This window comes from Nycticebus coucang, chromosome 16, assembly GCF_027406575.1.
Source record: "Nycticebus coucang isolate mNycCou1 chromosome 16, mNycCou1.pri, whole genome shotgun sequence".
Classification (NCBI taxonomy): Eukaryota; Metazoa; Chordata; class Mammalia; order Primates; family Lorisidae; genus Nycticebus; species Nycticebus coucang.
The window spans coordinates 15,381,289-15,390,559 of record NC_069795.1 but is presented as its reverse complement, the minus strand read 5'-3'; the positions used below and the strand labels follow the sequence as shown (position 1 = coordinate 15,390,559).

The following is a 9,271-nucleotide window of genomic DNA, read 5'->3' as shown; positions in this document are numbered from 1 at the left end:
TATATTGTTAAATATAGTTTAGCTAAAGAAATGAATATAAGGCTCAACGCCTATAGCTGGAACAGCTAAGGTGCCAGCCACATACACCAGAGCTGGCAGGATGGAATCCACCCCGGGCCCACCAAACAACAATGACAACTACAACCATAGCCAGGTGTTGTGGCAGGCACCTGTAGTCCCAGCTATTTGGGAAGCTGAGGCAAGAAAATCCCTTAAGGCCAGATGTTGGAGGTTGCTGTGAGCTGTGATGCCATGGCACTGTACCCAGGGTGATAGCTTGAGGCTCTTTGTCAAAAAAAAAAAAAAAAGACATGAAAATAAAAACAGATTAGCAACTTCTACTTCTACTATCACAGAATGACTCTTGCTTACGCCTGTGTTCAGCTAGTCATCAAACAGCCCAGGATTGTATTCCTGAGAGGAGAGTAACAAAGTAAGACAGCCCTACAACCACCCCAACTTTCTGCCCTGAAGGGCTTTTGGAGCCCAGTGCCAGGAAGGGGAGTCCAAACCAAGCATCAACTCTAGCTGAGGCAGGAAGACACAAATTAGGTTGTGTGTGTGTATGTGTTTGTGTGTGTGTGGGGAACACTTGTGTAGTAGGGTTTGTCAGGCCGAGTACCAGAGATAAAAGAGCTACATGACACGTCCTAAATTGGCACAGAAGACTCTTTGAGTCTGTTGCTAGATACTAGTCTGCATATATGGGTAGTATGAAACTCCATGAGACCAAACAGACAAAAGACTACCAGGAACGTTTAATTTGAACAAATCTCAGTGTTTACACAGGACCGAATGAAGTATGAAATCTGACCAGCCCAAGTGGAGTGATTTTATTGAATACCAAAGCTATTTAGTAAAGAACCCAGAATACCTGGCCTTAGAGCAAAGAGTTTTTTAGTTCCACACTACTGAAACATAAAAACAAGTTTGAAAATCAATATGATGAAGCAACCATCAAAAAAAAAAAATTAACCGAAACAAAATTTAACATTCTTTGAAGAAAGAAAACAAAATTTAAACATCCTACGATATAGCACATACAATGTTCATAAATTAGTAAAAATCTCTAGACATGCCAAGAATCAGAAAATTATAACTCATAAGCAAGAGAAAAATTTCTTGATTAAAGGACTCCCATAAATGGCAAGGATGATGACATTATCAGAGAAGAATAGCAAATCTGCCAGGAATCTAAAGATAAATATGACCATATTAAGGAATAAAGTAGAATTTGTTTTAAAAATAAAGTGAGGAGACCAAATGAAATGTCTAAAGGAGAAAGTTATAATATCTGAAATAAAAAATTTAATGGATGGGATTAATAACAGATTAAAGATCACAAAAGAAAAGATAAGTGAACTTTCAATTATGCAAAAAAACTATCTAGGATGAAGCCCACAAAGAAAAAAAAAAGACTTAAAAGTTTAATACAGCCTTAGTAATGTGACCGGTGGGAAAAGAAATGCAGAAAATTTGAATTCAGTGTTGTATGGTCTGAAAAAAAGATCTTTTAAAACGCAGTATCCAAAATTTTCCTAAAAAAAAACCTCAACCCCCCACAAAACTATAAACGCAGAACGAAGATCAATGAACCCAAGCAGTATAAAGGTAAAACCACACCAAGACATGTATCAAATTTATGAAAACCCGTAATGAAAAACAATAAAAGTAAAACCCAGGCAATCGTAAAAAAGACACATTACATATAAGGGAATGCTTTTAAGGATAACCACAGGCAATTAACTTTTAAAACGTGAAAGCAATACCACTGAAATTAGAAAAAAATATTTTAAGCTAAAGAAGCGAGACACAAAGAAACACACTATATAGTTCCATGAAAATAAAATTTTAGAATGGACAAAAGTAAATTATAATGACAGAAAAATGATCAACGTTAGCCCTTGGGTGGGAAAATTGAAAGTGAAGATGCACAGTTTTTGAGTTGTATCAATGGTCTGTATTTTGGCTGTGATCACATGGTTTCTATTACATTTGTCACAAAATATGGAAATGGACACTTGAAATGGGTTCATTTTACTTTATGTGAACTGTTCCTCAATAAAGATGATTTAAAAAATAGAAACAGGACAGAGTTCACATTAAAAGGTGCAGGGGCAGGGCACCGCGACTCGTGGCTATAATCCTCGCATTTGGGCAGGCCAAAGCAAGAGGACCGCTTTAGGACAGGAATTGGACACCACCTGAACAACAAGGTTCCTCATCTCTATAATTTCTTCCTTTTTTTTTTGTAGAGACAGAGTCTCACTTTACCACCCTCGGTAGAGTGCCATGATGTCACACGGCTCACAGCAACCTCCAGCTCTTGGGCTTCCGCGATTCTTCTGCCTCAGCCTCCCCAGCAGCTGGGACTACAGGCACCCGCCACAACACTTTGCTATTTTTTTGTTGCAGTTCGGCTGGGGCTGGGTTTGAACCTGCCACCCTCGGTATAGGTATATGGGGCCGGCGCCTTACTCACTGAGCCACAGGCACCACCCTTTCTTTCTTTCTTTCTTTCTTTTTTTTTTAAAGGCACAGGGAAACACATAAACAAACACAATCCTGACATAAGGAGATGGCCACAGTTGGGCAACGCATTTGCTTGTAATTATATCGGAAGTTGGTGAAAATAAAACACTTTGACTTACGTTGTTTTCTTTGTCTAGTGACAGTAAGCATGGACGTTCATACTGAGATGCCGCACCCCCGGCATCTGGCCGTGGCGGGATGGCTCTGTCCGCGTTGTAAAAACTGTGGTAAGGCGGTGCGTGCTCCCCGGAGCGTTGCCCCCAGTCCCCCTGGCTTGCGACAGCAGCGCATAAGTTGCCTAGCATGCCTTTTGGTGAACGTAAAAACTCATGAGGTACGGCATAAAAGCCTAAAGGACCTTTACCCTGAAACTTGTTTGAAACCTGCTTGGTGAGCTGAATGCCTGATTGTTGCCTGTTTGCTCTGAGGAACTGGAACTAAAAATAAACACAATGCCTTACTAATTCATAATCTTTTTTTACCAAAGGAGGCTTAATGTCTCCAAGGGAACACGTTCCCACCATAAAAGTCAGTGAGTTGAAACAGTGCATCAAAAGAATGTAAATACCACAAACAAGATGTTTCCAACCTGATATCCACCCACCCTTTCCCCCTATCTCTGACCTTGTCTTTCCTAACCTCACTTTCAATATAGTTTAGTTTTCATACAATATCCTTTTATTTCTCATGTTTCCTTCACACTCTAATCACTTATATGATTCACAATACACCTCTAATCATAACAACTATATATAATCATGAAAATAAAACTATGAAAGAAAGTAGTGTTGTATGTTAAAAAACACATTCAACTTTAGATAAAGGAAGCTGAAAAGTAACTGCTGCTTATCAGCTACCTCACAGCTACCTTTGTTCCCCTCGCGGGCAAGACACTGTGTAAGATAGATGGTTGAATGCTTACATCTGTAAGACAAGATAAGAACTTGTGACCACCTGCAAGTCATAAAAATGTCTTTTGTGATTTGTAATGCTTTGTCAAAAATGTATAAAAGACACTCTTAAAATTCAGTAAAGTTACAGCTACTTTCCTCATCACTCGTGGTGTGTAGTAGTCTGTCAAATCACCCTGCGTCGACCTTCCAATCAACCTGAGCCGTTCGCCCTGAAAGCCCTCGGACTGAGACTCATTCGACTGGCGGTCCGCGACACTGAGATATAATTTTTCCAAAGAAACTGATCTTGGTAAAGAAAGGGATGGGGAAGAGACATTTGATAACACAATCGCTAACGTTTTCAGCTCTGATTATAGTGAAAACAGGAATGCTACTTAAATAAATAATGCATGTACGGAACACTTTATCTAAGTAAAAGCTTTTTTGCAGAAGTTAAGACAACACAGCTCCACTTCCACTCTAATTCATTAATGGAGCTTCAGGAACCAAAAGAACATGTAGTTAATATGGCCATTAGACCAACCCTCAAATAGCTCTTCACTTAAATGAAACTTTGTGAACATCTAGATTGTAATTAGTTAATATTTGCATTCTGAGAGGAGCTTTTAGTACAGATATTCTAAATTATTGAGCTATGCACTTTAAATATCAGACTTTTGTAAGACAAAATTGCATTCTGCTGGGAACTTTAAAAACAAACCTTGTATTTCCACCCAAACAGAAGGCTGTCACCCCTTAACATAAACAATAAAAGGCAAAAATGATTAGATAATTGAATCTTTTCTTTTTTCCGCTGAAAGACAAAAAGAAACTCTGAATGGTTCAACTCAGTGGTTGAAACCATACTTGGTTAATATCCCAGTGTTCTGTATTATATGATTAGAATAGAAAACTGTATCTGTTTTTTAGTTGCTTGGCATGTGTGTGCTCTTGAACTCTTTTGGAATTTACCATTTTTAAAATTATTTTTATTTCATTTTATATACTTTTCAAGTATATTATTAAATTTGATGGGAAAATCATAGTCACACACACCTACCAGATGCAATGTGTAGTTTTCACATGTATACAATGTAAAATGATCCTATTAAGCCAAAATAGTCATCACCTCACTGACCTATGACTTTTTTTATGAGACCTTGGAAGTTCGCACTCAGTAATTCTGAAGTAAGTAATACACTATTATTGATTACAAGGATATGTCTATGCCTTTTAAAAAACAGGCTGAGTATTGGGTGTGGGCCAAGATGGAGTAATTCTACTGTAGCCTCTCTCTGTCACTGATTATGCTGCAATCTCAGGACAAAATACAAAAATTAACACCTGGAGACTGAAAAAAAGCAATAAAAGTCAGATAGGGAAGGGGTACAAACTTGAAGTGTCTTCTATTTGGAGTGATTTCCACCCCCCCTTTTTTATCTACTGACTTGTACATGTAAGGTCAGACAATTCAGTTCACAAACTCATCCTGGAAGAAGAGCTGCACAGCTCATGGCTGACTATCCCTGTGGTCCCCTTGGAGGTCCTCCTCCAGGGAAGCTGTGCACCGGTGCCCGCATCTAGTCCACCTTTCAAAGCAATTTTCATACTGTGTTTCTGGAATGACCTCAGAGCTGTCATTGTAGGAGGTCTCCTCCTAGAAAAGGGCTTTTAAGGGTGGATTAAACACTGGCATGGGTGCATCGCTCCCCAACGGGAGGACTTGAAGCTGACTGTAGTGACATTACTCAGCAATGAGGTATGTAACACTTTTTTAAAGATGAGTTAGCAAACTTAATTGTCCAACCTCATAAGTTATCTGTAGTTATAGAACTATATAAGGGTTTCAGGCAATAAAACCTCTTTGAAAAACCACCTCTTTTTGGCCTCAGAAACAGAGAAAGAAGTCCCTGTGAGGTTGAGGGTACAGTAGAAATCCCCATTAAAATTAAATTTTTATTCTCATTCCTGTATCATACCTCTACTCTGAAGCCAACCCAGCTCCAGGCATGTGGATCAGCAGTGCAGGAAGCTAAAATTCTGAGGGAAACCCCATGTTTCTGGCCAGAAGACCACAAAAGGGGCTCACATAATCCAAAGGCTGAGAAGGGAATCCCACTGTTTTCAGTGTCTCTTTTTTCTCATCATTTTGCCCTTGTTAATAGTGTTGGCACAAGGTATCCCCCAGCAAAATCTTCTGCGAATGAAACTCTAAAATAACTACTGTGTCTTTAGACACATTTTAAGGGAAAAGAGAGTTCCTGGGAATAAAAGTATGTGATGAAAATCTTACAGAGGAGGGGCCAGAGACGGCGATTCTTTGATTCTATGTATGAAAAAACACAAATCTCAAGCTCACCCCTGAGTCCCATATGTAATATAGACTAGGAAAGGCTTTGAGAACTAAATTATAACAGGAACCAACACTAAAGACCAGGTAACTGGTGATTAACTCATGTCTAAAAGAGACAAAAATAGCATTTCTTTGACCTTGAAAATTGAACTGATGTTAGAACCACCAATCACAGAAGGTGGGACAGATACGTGATCTGAAATCGACTGGCTTGATTGCCTCCTAAAATAAATGCACAACAAACAAAAATATTGACATTTTTTGGAGACTTAATAGGACCCAGAATCTCACAACAGAAAATTTAAAAGTTCAGGATACAATCTAAAATTACTCATTAAAAAAATAAAAACCAAGAATACACTTATGACCAATTTTCAAGTGAAATGATAACCAAAAGATACCAATTCAGAGGTGAGACAGATACTGGAATTATAAAATTGTCTTTAAAACAGCTATTATAATAATACTTCGTGACTTATAGGTAAACACTCTTGTATTAAAAAATAGATGTTCTTAGAAGAGAAATAAAATATATCCTGAAAATATCCAAATAAAAATTTCAGAACTAAAATAATTCATGTTAAACAGTCACTGTGTGGTCTCAATATCAGAATGGAGATGATGGAGGGACTAGTCATTGAACACAGATGCAAGCGAACAGTATTTAATCCGAAGAACAGAGGGAGAAAGTTGAAAAAAAAATTGTCCTAGGAAACTGTGGAAGAATATAAAACGTCCTAAGTTCCATGTTACAAGGTTTCAGAAAAAGAAGAGTAAATTTTCAGGGAAAATGTGAATAAAAATGACTAAAAGCTTCCCAAACTTGATTAAGGATATATACATTTATAAATGCAAGAAGGTTAGAATTTATATATTCAAAAACCTTATCCAAACAAGATAAACTTGAAGAAAACCATAACCAGATGCCCATCATAATCCAACTGCTGAAAACCAAAAAAAAAAAAAAAAAAAAAAAAAGGAAAACTGAAACTCTTATTCATGATTTTCACAAATGAAAAGTGATTTAGTTTAAAAGACAGTTTGGCAGTTTCCAGTTAAGTTAAATGGAGTTGACCATGGAACACCTGGGTTGGGACTGCACTGGTCCACTTACACGTGGATTTTCTCTGCCTTGAGAGAGCAAGGCCAACCCCTCCTCATCCTCCTGCTCCTCAGCCCTCTCAGTGTGAAGACAACAAGGATGAAGACCTTTACAAGATTTATCTCCAGTTGATGAATAGTAAATATATTTTCTCTTATGTTTTCCTTTTTTAAGACCCCAAATTTACTTATTTATGATAGTTACAATAAAGTATACAAAATTGCAAAATAACTGACACTTTTCCCCCCCGTAAAGATTCCTGATACAGTATTTAATAACGAAATAAAACAAAGACATGTTTGATGACTTTTGTTCTATTTTAAAGTCACCTAATTGAATGGTAGATGATGAAATCAATACTTGTAGATGGAGGAAATGTATCAATAGAGCTCTCTTCTACTCGGGTGTATATTTTAATTTGTCTCATGTGGTGCCTCTTCCATTCTGGTGCTTGGCTAGAACAGCAATCTGTATCATGAATGTGCAAGTTGGCTTCTTATGATTATCAGGTAAGGGAACATGAATCCAGCCATTTGGTTCCGTCAATTCCAGATGCCGAATTCCTCGAAGGTTGTGAAAATTATTTCCTACTCTGACTGAAATCTTGCCTGGAGTATGACTTTCATGTAGTCTGCGTAAAAACACAACATCTTCACTGTGGCTTTTCTTCTGAATTGAATGTTCACTAATGAGGCTGGGAACCATCTGATTGTCAGTAAGTTTCTAGATTGTCTTCTCGTAATTGATCCACTCCAAATCCTGGTTTGCGAGATGAGAGTGACCAAATAGCTTGTGACCCAATTTCCCGTAGTGTTCCAGTCCTTTCCAACTGCTTCGGGTCCGCACCAGGAGGTGTTTGTTTGGTGTAGTCATTTTTAAAATTCTGGCACGCCACATCTCAGGTTCTCAAGACCTCCGGCAGCTCTGTGCCACTCTCCTCTTATGTTTTTCTTAATAACATTTTATTTTCTCTAATTTACTTCATTGTATAGAATGCAACTTATTTTACACACACACACACAACATAAACAACATGAACAACCAAAAAAGGAGAAGAATGGGAGGGCAGGAAGACGTAAAAACTTACCTACTGGGTGCAATGAACACTATTAAGGTGACAGGCACCCCCAAATCCCTAGCTTAAGCATTATACAAGGTATCCATGCAACCAAAACACTTGTACTCCCTTAATATTCTGAAACAAAACATGCATACATATAGCATATAAAACATGTGTTAGTCAACTATTTATGTTATCAGTAACACTTCCAGTTCATAGAAGACTACTAGTAGTTAATTAAGTTTGGGGGGAATCTGAAGTTATATGTTGATTTTCAACTGCACAGAGGTTGATGCCTTTAACCTGTGTTGTTCAAGGGTTAATGTTATACATTTATATTACTGTAGAATGCTCCAAATGGGAGCAGAGGAGGTCAAACTCTCCCTCTTTGCTGACAACATGATCTTATACTTAGAGAACCCCAAAGATTCAACCACAAGACTCCTAGAAGTCATCAAAAAATACAGTAATGTTTCAGGATATAAAATCGATGTCCACAAGTCAGTAGCCTTTGTATATGCCAATAACAGTCAAGATGAGAAGCTAATTAAGGACACAACTCTCTTCACCATAGTTTCAAAGAAAATGAAATACCTAGGAATATACCTAACGAAGGAGGTGAAGGACCTCTATAAAGAAAATTATGAAATCCTCAGAAAGGAAATAGCAGAAGATATTAACAAATGGAAGAACATACCATGCTCATGGATGGGAAGAATCAACATTGTTAAAATGTCTATACTTCCCAAAGCAATCTACCTATTCAAGGCCATTCCTATCAAAATACCAACATCGTACTTTCAAGATTTGGAAAAAATGATTCTGCATTTTGTATGGAACCGGAAAAATCCCCGTATAGCTAAGGCAGTTCTTAGTAATAAAAATAAAGCTGGGACATCATCATACCAGATTTTAGGCTGCATTACAAAGCCATAGTGGTCAAGAAAGCCTGATACTGGCACAAAAATAGAGACATAGACACTTGGAATCGAATAGAAAACCAAGAAATGAAACTAATATCTTACAACCACCTAATCTTTGATAAACCAAACAAGAACATACCTTGGGGAAAAGACTCCCTATTCAATAAATGGTGTTGGGAGAACTGGATATCCACATGTTAAAGACTGAAACTGGACCCACACCTTTCCCCACTCACAAAAATTGATTCACGATGGACAAAGGACTTAAATTTAAGGCATGAAACAATAAAAATCCTCCAAGAAAGCATAGGAAAAACACTGGAAGATTGGCCTGGGGAAAGACTTCATGAAGAAGACTGCCATGGCAATTGCAACAACAACAAAAATAAATAAATGGGACTTCATTAA

General features: G+C 37.7%; 1 pseudogene; it reads right to left on the bottom strand.

Moving 5' to 3' along the window:
* Nucleotides 1-7,205: 7,205 nt before the first annotated feature.
* LOC128567942 (anaphase-promoting complex subunit 10-like) lies at nucleotides 7,206-7,756 on the bottom strand (annotated as a pseudogene).
* Between the last annotated feature and the right edge of the window lie 1,515 nt (nucleotides 7,757-9,271).